Raw genomic sequence first — 14,401 nt, forward strand, 5'->3', positions numbered from 1 at the left:
CATTTGTCTATTTAGCATTCGCAAAGGCCGAAATTCGCAGAATTTCGGCCTTTGCGAATGCTAAATAGCTTGATACATATAGCGGATAGTTCTCACTAAATATCCAGCTGGGTTCAGAAGGAAAACAGGTACCATTGATCAAGTACTGAGGTTTTGCTGTTTGTACTGGAAATATGTCACTTTCCGCAAAGGCCATTTGTATGTGGCATTTGTCGACCTGCGGGCGGCGTTTGACCTAATCCCACGTAAACGTTTGTGGGAATCTCTCAAACGCCAGGGACTTCAGGTAGACTTACTTAACTTAATTATAAGATTGCATACGGATACCTATACAAGAGTCAGATGGGGCCCAACTGGGGAGTTAACAAAACCAATTCCAATACAGAGGGGTGTACGCCAGGGGTGCGTATTGGCCCCGACCTTATTCTCCTTATTTGTAAACGATATCCCGTCCTATATGGAAGAGTGCGATAATGATTCCCCAAGACTGGGGTTGAACGAGTTTCGTTGCTCCTGTTTGTGGACGACACTATTCTTATTTCTCAAACACCCCGGGGTCTCCAGAACTTGCTGCACAGGTTCCAGTCCTACTGTAATTCTAAAGGCCTTGAAATTAATGTAAAAAAAACAAAATATATGGCGCTGAACCCCTCACAAAAATTTTAGGAAGAATTTAACATTAAATGAACAGAAGCATGATTATGTGCAGAATTTTACCTACTTAGGCGTATCACTCGATTCTAATCTATCATGGAGATCACAGCTAGAAAAGAGTAAGATAGTCTTTAAACAAAACTGTCTTCCAATCCTTAAAAGACATACTAAATGCTTGAGCAAAGCAGTAACCCCAGCTCTTGAGATTTTTAAATATAAAGTTCAATCATCAGTACTATATGGGGCAGAATTGTGGGGCCCCTCGTGTAGAAGTACATTTGAAACAGCAGAGAACAAGTTTTTCAGGGGGTTGCTAAAACTGCCTGTAAATACCCCTCTAACCCCGCTCATTCTGGATCTTAACATGAAGCGTATTGATCATTATGCAATACTGAGACCCTTAATGTTGTGGGTTAGATTGTGGACAACTCCCGAATTATCCAGCTATAAGGAAAATCTGAAAGAAGTAATGGACCTTGACTGCTGTAACAAAGTCTATTGGCTTAAACACATCAGAATTTGGATGGCAAAGATTGGCTTATCCCATTATTGGAAGGACCCATTGGCATTGAACCCTAATGCAAAGAAAATTGTTAAACTTTCCTTTTGGACATATGTGAGCTACGAGTCCGTTTATGTAAAAGCCCATGGCCCCTTGACAACAAATTTCATAATGTTCAAAGATACTGCATTATTTGAATTGTTCTTAGATGAGATCAGTCCGCCAATGGCAAAAACCTTGTATATGAAATTCCGATATGGTACACTTAGGACTAATGTGAATGAAAAGAGCTGGTCAAAATCAGATGTAATCTTTGCACTGTATGTACTCATCAGGCGAGGGAAGATGACCTTCATGTATTACTGTTTGCCCAAGTTACGTGACTCCACGGAAAAAGTGGATTTTGCCTCTTTGTCATAGGATTGGTTCAAGATCATACAAAGAGGTAGGAAGAATACTGAAGTCTGACACGACCCAGGTTGTAGTTTTTGGTGTCAGTAGATTCCTCCTCACTGTTAACTTTATTAGGATCAAATTGGGTCTCCATTTTTAATGAAAAACTCTTATATTGAATACAATTAACAGTTACACTAAGTTGCAGGGTATGTATTGACATTGTATGTTAATTTGCCAGCCATATGAAATAACTAATTGATCAAATTGTTTTTAAATAATTTTTTTTTTTTTTTAATCATGTACTAGCAGCCACTTAGAGAGGGAGAGACGGTAGTGGTGTATCCAAAAGGAAGAGACCGCACATTCACTATTAACAATTAGATATATGATCAGTGCTGGAAATGTAACAAAACTTCAATTACGAAGACGGAGTGCTGTACAGACCACTATCCCCCACTACCAAGAGAGATTTAATGACAATCAAACATTGACCAGATACATATGAAGCAAGAGGGTCAGATTTAGCACATTCCTAACATGTAAGTATACCAGGGCAGATTAATAAGTCTCCTGGTTGTTTCTCGATAAACAAAAGGTTTTCCAATAACATTAATGGTTGGACATCACAAATGAACAACGAAGTTCAGTTTCTCATGTTCTTTATTCAAAATTCCATAGGAGTAAGCTTGACAAAAAGACAGCCGACACGTGTTTCGTCAGTACTAGGGATAAGTACTAAAGACTTTTTCAAGGCTAGGCAGGATGAAGAATAACGTCATGTGTCACATAAGGGCTTGTCCAAACAAGAAGATATAAAATATGGAACATAAAGGCACCTGCATACACCAAATGCAGGGCTCCTCCATGCGGATGTCGTGACCAAGTATGATCAATCAGGCCGGAGGATTAATCGTTGTATTAGTCAAATTGTCCCGATGGTGGATGCTGAGATTGTCACGGGTGCAGTCCTGTGCTCACATGTAGGTGTGTGAGCTTATATAATGGCCATCCCTGGAAGAGTATTCCAATATACTGCAGCCAAGCCCCACTGTAGCGAGAAGCATGTAGAGTCCAGTCCGTGTAATAGCGGAATAAGTAAAACGGGCTGTGTACTAGCAGCCACTTGTTTAATCAAATCTTTTTAATCGTGTTGTTTTAACTTGTATTTATTATCTTAATTTGTGTGTATAATTTCCGCTCTTAGAAGATTGCTGACATGTAAGTGTATGTAAACATCATCCATGAATTCTGTGATAATGAGCCCCGAAACCTGTAGTGAAACCTGTCCTTCGGTTTATGCTTTTTTAAACTCCTCTCTTGTGCATGTGTAGAAGTTGTAATGTAATGATTTTTATGTATCTTTTATGATGCTTAATGCGTCGAAATAAAGATTGAATTGAATTGAATAGTACAGAGACATATCCCAGGAGGCCTGGAACCAAAAGCGGAGAACGAGACCTGAGAGGAGGCTGGTACTACCGGGGGTCAGGAACCCAGAGAACCCGACAGACCACCAGAGGGATGGACACCCCCCACCGGGCAGGGGGCGGAGACTACTGGGATTGATCTCTGGGCATCTGGGCAAAAATTCACATTGCTGATTGAAAATGGCAAGCAGGAGAGGGACCAAAACAACGGCTCATAATAAATTGAGAAAATTTACCTGGGCAAAGGCGGGAGAAGAACAAGACACAGTACACCTGAAGGTCCCAGATAAGCAGCAAAACCCCCAAACACAGCAACACTTAACGCTCCACGATATTATGGAGGCAATAACGGGCATCAGTACGTCCCTGGAATCTCACATCGACACGGTAAACATTGAGGTCTCCCTCATCAGAGCAAATCTTCAAAAGATGGATGCTAAAGTGAAAGTCCTGGAAGACGCCACTACTGAACTTCATAAAGACACTGCCCTGCTGCAACAGCAATTGAGCAAATTACAATAACAGCAAATTAAAATGGAGGGACAACTCGAGTATGAAGGTAGAGCACGTAGAAATAATATACGTATCCTTGGGGTTCCAGAATGCTTGGAGGGCCCTGCAGCAGACCTATTTGTGGAGGACCTAATCTTGAAACAGTTACCACCTAAGAGACGTTCGATCAACTTTTCTATTGAACGTGCACATCGAGTCCCCAGAGGGCGACCTTAACCGGGGGTGCCCCCATGGCCGATTATAGCTTGAGTCTTTAACTATAGAGACCGCAACATCATACTTCAAACTGCGCGGGCCAACCCTCCGCTCAAACTTGAAAACAACTTGACACATTTTTCCCCGACTTCACCACGAAAGTCCAAAACCAATGTCACAACTTTCTTGCTGGTACATATGGAAGTGGTCGGAGTCTATTGCTTTCCTAAGTCACAAATATCACAGAAATCACACTTCTAGAAGCAGTAATTAGAATCATATATGGTCCATGAATGTCACTTAAAACATAGGCAGTCCATAAATCCAGTGCATATTTTATTTTAACACATCTTAAAAGGAATACTCAGTATCAATTAATCAATTGAGTGTCAGATTTGGACAAACTGAATTGAAAACATCGCAATTACTTCATTGGGAACGAAATTCAATTAGAAGAGGACACATTAAAACGGAACAGGTACATTTCGATACATCAATGCGCTCACGGTGCACAGAAATGGAAGTAGTTAGAAGGGATGGGTGTGTTGGGATAGAAGTGGGGACCGGGTAAAGGTGTTGTGACTTTGTTACAATCACAGTGAGGATCAGATGCAGCCTTTACAGTCTGTTTATAGATCAAAAGTTCCAAAGGACTCTTAAGCACAGGATCTGTAGTAATCCCTTGTTTACTCCTATGCTTAGAGGAATACAGTGGGCTGGTTGTCAACGTTTCGACCCCCGGATAGAAGGGTAGTTCATAACCTCAAGCTGGGGTCTTCATCAGGACACGGAAAATAGAAACTGGAGCGCCTATAAGCAATATAATAACAATGAATGTATCTATCACTGCCAAGCAATATTAGTGCACTGGGACTCAATTAGAAATGAAGTTACATACTTTACGTGGGGCCAGATGAATGGCCGTGGGATTGGGACCTTCCTGGGTTCCTATGGTATACAATTTTGCCTGTAATTGTGTAAAAGAATCACGATTACAACGGAATGTCCAAGGAGAAACCAGGTCTCCATTGTGAACAGTCGTAGTATAGGGGGAGCACTTACTGGGAAGTTGTAGCTTTCCAAATGGGTATTGATGAGGTCTGTGGCCAGCTGAAAGTGCCGGTGCGTGGAAAAATCCGATGGTTTCTAGAATGAGGTAATGAAGCGGGTCAGTCTGGTTACTGGCTTTTTTAAGAAAGAAATCAAGTAAATATCGCGCCCATGGCGCAGTGCATGTCCGCGGAGGCAGACTGCTCTAGAATAGAATAAACGGGTTGTAACAGGTCACCGGATAAGACCGGTATGCACATTAGTAACTGGCATAGCCAATAAGTCAAGAGAAAATGAGGATTGTATTACGTGGGGCACATCTCTTGGGATATAAAATAGGTCCGGACTGGGTGTTAGTGCCGGCCGTTTCTGAGACATGAAGAACTAGCGCTAAGTAGATCGTACATTAAATGAAGTGGGATACAACGAAAATCGCTATTTAGGGAGAGCTCTACGTGGTAAACATTAAGGGCAAGTGACATGGGAAAGGCGTCCATGTCTTACCTAATCTTCATCAGGATGCGCATAAATCATCTCCTTCCTACGGCTTCCATTCTAGAAACCATCGGATTTTTCCACGCACCGGCACTTTCAGCTGGCCACAGACCTCATCAATACCCATTTGGAAAGCTACAACTTCCCAGTAAGTGCTCCCCCTATACTACGACTGTTCACAATGGAGACCTGGTTTCTCCTTGGACATTCCGTTGTAATCGTGATTCTTTTACACAATTACAGTCAAAATTCTATACCATAGGAACCCAGGAAGGTCCCAATCCCACGGCCATTCATCTGGCCCCACGTAAAGTATGTAACTTCATTTCTAATTGAGTCCCAGTGCACTAATATTGCTTGGCAGTGATAGATACATTCATTGTTATTATATTGCTTATAGGCGCTCCAGTTTCTATTTTCCGTGTCCTGATGAAGACCCCAGCTTGAGGTTATGAACTACCCTTCTATCCGGGGGTCGAAACGTTGACAACCAGCCCACTGTATTCCTCTAAGCATAGGAGTAAACAAGGGATTGCTACAGATCCTGTGCTTAAGAGTCCTTTGGAACTTTTGATCTATAAACAGACTGTAAAGGCTGCATCTGATCCTCACTGTGATTGTAACAAAGTCACAACACCTTTACCCGGTCCCCACTTCTATCCCAACACACCCATCCCTTCTAACTACTTCCATTTCTGTGCACCGTGAGTGCATTGATGTATCGAAATGTACCTGTTCCGTTTTAATGTGTCCTCTTCTAATTGAATTTCGTTCCCAATGAAGTAATTGCGATGTTTTCAATTCAGTTTGTCCAAATCTGACACTCAATTGATTAATTGATACTGAGTGTTCCTTTTAAGATGTGTTAAAATAAAATATGCACTGGATTTATGGACTGCCTATGTTTCAAGTGACATTCATGGACCATATATGATTCTAATTACTGCTTCTAGAAGTGTGATTTCTGTGATATTTGTGACTTAGGAAAGCAATAGACTCCGACCACTTCCATATGTACCTGATTGACTGACCCAGGTCAGAGAGTTCTTAGGGTTCACCCCGTTGTAACTCATTACAACTTTCTTGCTGTCAAACGAGCGCTGCGAGACAAAGAGGTAAAGTATGTCATGCTTTTTCCAGAAAAAATTTGAGTGGAATCAGAGGGCAAGACATGGTTCTTCTCCTCACCTGAAGATGCGTGGGACTGGTTAGAGGGTTGGCGCCAAGTTGAGAAACCTCACAAGGAGAGAAATGGTGGTCCCCGCACTAATAGACGTGAACATAGTACTGAACACAGCAGCAATCCATCCCGAGTGGAGACGGACTCGACATTACGTAGCTGAAACAACAATGCTCCGGCTTTGAAATGGACACATTTGCTACAGATAATTGACTTTAACACAGTAAAGTAATGCATGGGGGACACCTTGGGGTTCTCCCCCAAAATATGTTTTTGCATACAGGACTTCGATGTTTATGCCTTGTACCTGAGAATTGCCACGTGACACAGGGACAGGTGAAGATGCGAGTGTGGGCAGGGTTCTACCCCATGACATTGTTTAAGTAATTAATTTTTCAGCTTATGACGGGGGTGGGCTGTAAGCCAAGCACCTTTTAGTATTAGGGGTGGGGCGATAAGCACTCTACCTTGTTGGGATGTGGGTAGTTTGAAATCCACTGGCAGGGGGGCAGGGAGTGGGTGTTGCAGGAGTTGCGGGAGGGCGAAGGGGGGTAAAGTTATATGTGTGTTCATGATTCACAAAGTGTGGAAAGTCATATCCAGCCGCAGCTAATTACATTATCTAAGAAGAAAATACAGTCACGTTGTTCTTTAATGATTGTGCATCCGACTATCATGATATGAGTGTACATTCTCTGAAGGGACTGCAATATACAGTTGTTGGTCCTCGAGATCTATCCCAACACTTTTGCTTTCTCAACTTACTAAGACTATGGCTGGGACTAAGGTAGAAACGTTGCTTCCTGTTTTGACATGGAATGTAAATGGGATGGGGATATCATTAAACGAGGCATAGTGCAACACTATCTTAAGAGATAAGCACCGATCTGGTTTTATTACAGGAGATGTAACAAGTGGGAAATAAATGTAAGGCTCTTATATGGGAATACAAACACCTGGTTCATGCGGGCTATTCTTCAGGATCTCTGGGAGCTGGCATCCTAGTTAAAAAATGCCTTACACTCATGCCAACACGTACGTGGGTGGAATGATATGCCGTTTTAGGGGCACGATGGGAAGGAAAAACCCTTTATGTAGTCTCGATGTACCTCCCACCAGTGATAGATAAGGAGGCACTTATGAACCTGGGTGGGCACCCTTGTTTTGGGGGGAGATTTCAATATGACAATGGATAATCAAAGGGACAGACATCTATGACGCCCCCAGACATGACCCAATACACACATGAACGAGTTTACGAAAGGCATGGGACTGACTGATATATGGCGCTCTCTACAGCCAGACGTGACCCAATACACTTACTATTTCAACGCACATAAGAGCATGTCCCGCACAGATTATTTTCGATCACACTCAGCAGATATCGGATATTCTCAAAACCCTCATGGGGCATCTCAGATCATTCCCCGGTATGGGTCAAACGTCAATCAATGTCAACGTGGCACTATAGTCCTCAACCCTTAGTTTCTTAAAATCCCAGATATAAAAACATATCTACTTACACAGACCGACTATTAGTTTAAGGAAAATGTCGGATCAATGGACTATATGGAAGGCCTTCAAGGCATAATTGAAAAGGCAGGCACTGGTACTAAAAATGGGCTATATTAAAAAACAACAGCACCAAATCCTACAACTGGAGAGTGCACTCCAGCAGCTAGAGGTGGAAAGTGTTAGATCACCCAGTGAAGCAGCCATACATCGATTAACTATCAAAGAGTTAGAATATAGAACCTTAGCTCGGAACAGATGAGGGCCAGGATATTACATAAATAACATAGGATGTATGAAATGGGAGACAGGGCGGGGAAACTGCTTGCCTGGCTGGAGAAAAGGAAGCAAGGAGAGCGATGGGTACCTAGGTTGATCTCAGACCCCCTACAAGTAGCAAACACATTTGCAGACCACCTGGAGAAGGTATATACCCCTTCAACAACATACACAGCAGAAGACTCGTCAATTGCTAACAGATATACATTTGCCAAAAACTATTAGAGGTTGACAGGGATATATTAGACAAGGATCTTACAGATGACGAAATCCGGAAGGCAATTATTAGTGTTCAATCAGGGAAGGCAATGGGACCCAATGGGATCCCCATTGAGTTTCTCAAAACGGTAGCTTCCCATGTCGCGCTGTACTTAAGGAACATGTATGATGAAAGCTATGATAAAGGAGTCCTGCCGGAAGACCAACTTCTGGCTTCTATTGTAGTTATACGAAAGCCGCGGCAGCCCGCTGAGAACTGCGGCTCTTACAGACCGATTTCTTTAATAAATATAGAAGCGAAAATCCTTGCAAAACGTCTCGCCTTCCGCTTGGTCTCAGTAATCCCGTCTTTGGTTCAACCTAACTAATCTGGCTTTATGCCGGGGAGGAATATGGCGTTGAATATCCGCCGCCTTCACAATTTCCTTTGGCAACAGAAATACATAGAGGAAGATGCAGTGGTGTAGTCCCTCGATACCTCAATGGCATTCAACTCCATAAAATGGCGATATATCTTTGAAGTACTGAGACGCCTGGGATTTGGCCTGACATTTTTGTGCTGGGTAAAACTGCTTTATACAGACCTGCGGGACCAAGTACAGGTTAATAATCACACGTCCAGAACATTTCAGCTAAGGAGAGGCACCAGACAAGGATGCCCCCACCCCCTGATTTTCTCCTTTATGCTGTAGCCACTTGCGTCTTGGGTGAGAGGTGATGTATTGCTCAGTGGGCTGAAATGGGTGGAAGGGCATGACAACAGGATATCGCTATATGCTGACTATATGCTGCTATATCTAGCATCCCCCTACACATCGATACATAGAATCTTAAATATTTTTATTAACTTTGGGAAATACTCCGGCTACGCGATCAACTGGAGCAAGTCAGTACTATGCGTCCTTCTGGAGATCCCTGCCCCTTTCCTTATTAGGCCGGGCTGCCCTGTTTAAGATGGTAGCTCTTCTGTGTTTTCTATATATCCTTCAAAACTGTCCAAATGTGGTTCCTGACTCCTATTTCAGAATTGTGGAAAGTGAGGTTAGGACGCTACTGTGGAATGGTGGACAGCCTCACATAGCATTGGATAAACTGACTAAAGGGTGGTACAATGGGGGGATTGCACTCCCTGATGTAAGACTTTTCTACTGGGCCTTGAAACTAGTGGCAGTGAACCACTCGATATATCGCTCCCCAACAGACCCAGCTTACATGTTAGACAGATATCAGATGGGTAGGAAAGGGGTGCCTGGGGGCCCAATATATGAAAGTCCGGAAAGGAAGATACCTCGGCCTGATGGCCCATAAAGTGGATATTTGGCACCAGGCGACTAGACGTCTTGGATGGACAAATGTAATGACCCAGGCCACACCACTGTGGTCTATCCGAAAACTCTGACTTTTATGTAATCAGCCAGGGTTTGATAATTGGAATACGATTGGAATTCAACAATAGGTCACCTAGTGAAAAAGGGCAAACTCCTTACATTTGGTGATCTGAGGGAGAAATATGAACTAGCGCAAGGGGAGCTCTTTTGATATCTACAGATCCACCATGCCCTTACAGCAGCACTCCCAGACATGGGCAATTTACCGGAATCGTCCCCTCTGGAGGATCCCATGCTTTCTGAACCAATCTTAAATAAAGCTATATCATTAACATACCGAAAACAGTGTAATAACCTGTCAGACCAGTTCCATACGCTTCGAGAAAAGTAGCAATCAGATCTAAGGCCCATTAAGGACGAGGACTGGCAGACAGCTCTGATGTCCCTGAGGGAGTCGGCTATTGCTCTCCATTTCCATTTGATTCAACTCAAAATCTTACGTAGAACGTATCTCACTGGGGTCACGCTAGCAAAAATAGGATAGAGACAGGACACACTATGTCTGCGTGGATGTCATCAAGATGCAAACTTTTTTCACACTATTTGGGACTGTCCGCTCATACGACCCCTATGGGAAGGAACAACGAGACATATGCAAGATGCATTAGGGAAGACACTAACCCTTACACCACCACTAGGGGTCCTCAATGTCTGGGAGGCGACGGACCTTACAGAAATTGAGCAACAACTGGCCACCTTCGGATATACCTTATGGAAACGTGAAATAGCAAATAAATGAGGCGTGGCGGAAAGACCATCATACAGGATATGGGAAAACGAACTAGATAAGTGCATGATTGCAGAAAAAGAGGTTTTTAAATATAGAGGATCCTCCAAGAAATGGGATAAAAAATGGGTCAAGTGGTATGTATATCGGGTGGACCTGTGTGTTTCCCCAACTGTTGAAATGGAACTGCTATGGAATAGGGAGCAATATTATGAAATAAGTGACTGAATAACTGTACAATGTCCTGAATTATAATGCTGTATCAAGGCTGAAATGTATAAATATCAATGTCTGTGACTTTCAAAGTTTGAAATTAATTTAAAAAAATCATTAAGATAAACCTGTCTGGATAGAGAGATGATAACTTACAACTACCGCTGAATTGCATCCCTTATGTGGTTATTTTGGAGAATGTTCAACCCTTAAGGGAAAGCCAGATGGAAAACTGGCTAGAACTGAGAACCAAGTTGCTTCATTGACTGAAAAGTAAGGGTTTTAGGGACTGTCCAGGACGATCTAGGACACAGTCAGGGACTTTGGCAAGGTCAGGTGACTCAGTAGAAAATGTAAGCAGAAAGATTAGCCCAGCACTGCCCAGGATCGCACAAGATGTCAGAGAAGAAAAGGGATCCAAAGGGGAAGCCTGCAAAAAGGAACAAGATAGCTAGAACACAGAGAGGATAGGCACTCAAGAGGTGATTAGCAATCAGAATAACTGAACCCAGGACGGATGTGCAAGACATATATGAAAAACAACATTAACATTAAAGGGAATGCGGGTTAAAGCACTCAGGAGCTCCACACAGTAGGACTGAAGCTCAGTAAGTTCCTCACCCACAATTGCTGTTACAGATACTAACTTCAAATACCCACATATAAGATATGTATGCAAAGGCTGGGTCCGTGGAGCTGATACCTATGGTGATGTTATAAATGTAACTCAAAGACAATGAACAAGAAATACCACCTAGGATGTCAGCTGTGCCCACAGATCCTAGTGATCAAACAGGAACCACAAGGCAGTAACAGCAAGGGGTAGAAGGGGTAGAACTAAATACAAGCACAATAGTCAAGGGGCTAGCAAGGAGGAGTGCATACCAGGAAAAGTAGGCACAGTTGTAGAAAGCAAGTAACAAACATACAAGGTAATAGAAGTAAGACAGCAGGAATATAAAGACAGCAAACTATGAACTGGAACACAGCTAATGGGAAGAAATGTAGGGTCTAGGAAAAGGTAAATACTGAAGGAGAGAGCTCAAGGGAGCACTAAAGAAGAACTGGATCAGAAATCAAGGAAAAAAGGTAGCACCTAAGGAAGTGCTAGTTCAGGAACAATGAATAACAATAGCTAGGGCATCAAGTAATCTAGGAAGCACTGCAATCAGTGCTAATTTCGGTACAATGACTAGCTACAGATCTGGAATCTAAGTAGCACTGGCAGGCAGTGCTAGTTCTGGAAACAAGAAATACCTACAGCTCAGGAAACAAGGAATCAAGAGAGCACTGCAAGAAGTGCAAATCAGGAACAAGAAATAGCTGCAGCTCAGGAACAGGAACAGAGAATAACTATAGCTCAGAAACTCAAGAAACAAGGTAGCACTGCAGGCAATGCTAATTCAGGCACAAGGAATAGCTATAGCTCAGGAATTCTAGAAACAAGGATAACAAAAGTTCAAGAAACAAGTGTCGGCCTCACCGGTACATAGCTACAATGACCAACCCTCGACTGAAGGGAGCTGGGGGTTCAAAAGCTCATAGTAATTACATGCATCAGGTGTGAGCAGGCCAGCAGCAGCCACCCACAGGTGAGCTAAATTTCTCCACTCATCCTTGTCCCGGAGGGGTGGAGAAGATGCTGTGAGCAGGGAACTCTAGGTAATGGAGTTTCATACATGAGAAGGCTGGCTTCCACAATAGCCGGCATGGATTTGGAATAGATGGCAATTCAGTCCCTGGTGGTGGGCACGAGAGCACAGGGAGAGAATCGTGACAGTGGGTGGGCAGGTACCTCGGCTACGGGGATGGAGTTTTGCAACTCCATAAAAAAATCAATTTGCGTAGTGGAGTTTGCCCCCACTGTCCACGGTTAGGGGTCTATTAGGTTGGCGGATGGATGGCGGCCGCTGGGCTGGCAGTGGCCATCCCACTGCGATCGAATACTGGAAAACCGCGGGTCACATTAGCATGGCTGTGATGACCGTGGCGATGAGAAATTCCTCCTGCCACTTTTCCTCCTGTAGCAGTCCACACGCTTGCCTGGCGGGCGGAGCTGGACTGCTAAAATGGGGTCGGGCTGGGATATGCAGGACATGCTCCTTTTGACATAGTGACGGTGCTGCTGGCAGCAGCAACCACCGCAATGTTAAAGGCCGCGATCGTACCGCCGCGGTCGGATTTTGACTGCGGAACATAATATTGGACCGGCTATTATGCCGTGGTCCTGGGGGGCGGTCCTTTGTCGCTACCATGGTGGTCAGGGTGATTTCCCGACCGCCATCCTAATAGACTCCTATGTTAGCACTATGCAGACTCCACAGTTCTCAAGTTGTTAAAATCTGGAAGCAATACCCTCCACATTCCCAATGGGCAATTAATTCTGTGAGAGGAATTCAGAATGCTAAGATGGCCCCTGCCATGATGTGTGTGTGCTCATGTTAGTCATTGTCTCCCTCTGGGAGCCACCAACTCAGGTTATTCTTTGTGTACCGGGGATATAGCAGTTCATTTGGTATCAAGGAACCTATGTATTTCATAAATGGGAACAAAATATAGAGTTTAGAAGTAGTGGTTATTTGTACATCTCTGAAATTATGGGTTACCGTACTAGCATGTGAATTAGAGGATATGTTTCAAAATTACTTCTTTTTTACACATTGTCTTAGGTTTGGAAGGCAAAAATGCTTTGAAAATCAATTGGTAATACCACTTATTCTACTGTGCTGTATTCCCCAAGACACCTTATAGAAATGGTACCTGACTTGTGTGGGTCGGCCTAGTTTGTGCAACAGGAAACAGCCCAAAACTCAGCAGGGGCATATCACATGCTTCCAGTGAAAACTGATCCTTTTCTCACAATGTGCCTAGCTGTGGATTTTGGGCCCTAGCTTAGCCGACACCTAGGGAAACCTAACAGACCTGTATATCTTTTGAAACTAGACATCCAGGTGAATCCAGGGTGGGATGACTTGTCTGGCTCTCAACAGGTTATGTTCCCAGAATCCCTTGCAAACCTCAAACTTTGTAAAAAAAAAACACATTTTCCTCACTTTTCCATGATGGAAAGTTCTGGAATCTGTGGGGAGCTACAAACTTCCACCCACCTAGCATTCCCACAAGTCTCCCGATAAAAATGGTACCACACTTGTGTGGGGATGCCTAGTGCCCATGACAGGAAACGTCCCAAAACACATCGGCCACACAAGTGATGTATTGTTTTACTCAGGAGATGGAGGGGAATGCTGGATGGTAGGAAAGTTGTGCCAGCACAGTGAACCCACACATGAATGTGAAAAAAAATTGATCTTGTTTTGCTAAATTTGAGGTTTGAGGGGGTTCTGTGTAGGACCATGTTGGGAGAACCAAGCAAGTGGCACCTCCTTGAACTCCCCCGGGAGTCTAGTTTTTAGAAATGTCTGGGTTTGGTTAGTTTCCATAGAAGGGCGCTGAGCCCAGCACCAAAAACGCAGGTGACTCCCTCGCAAAGCCAACTAGTTATGCGATCGATAATTTTGAAGTCTCCACAGTACTTTTTGGGCTATTTCCTGTCGCGGGTACCAGGCCTACCCACACAAGTGAGGTATCATTTTTATTGGGAGATCTGAGGGAACTCTGGGTGGTAGAAAATTTGTGGTGGCCCAATGATCC

The sequence above is a fragment of the Lissotriton helveticus genome, chromosome 4_1 (genome assembly GCF_964261635.1).
Source record: "Lissotriton helveticus chromosome 4_1, aLisHel1.1, whole genome shotgun sequence".
Taxonomy (NCBI): Eukaryota; Metazoa; Chordata; class Amphibia; order Caudata; family Salamandridae; genus Lissotriton; species Lissotriton helveticus.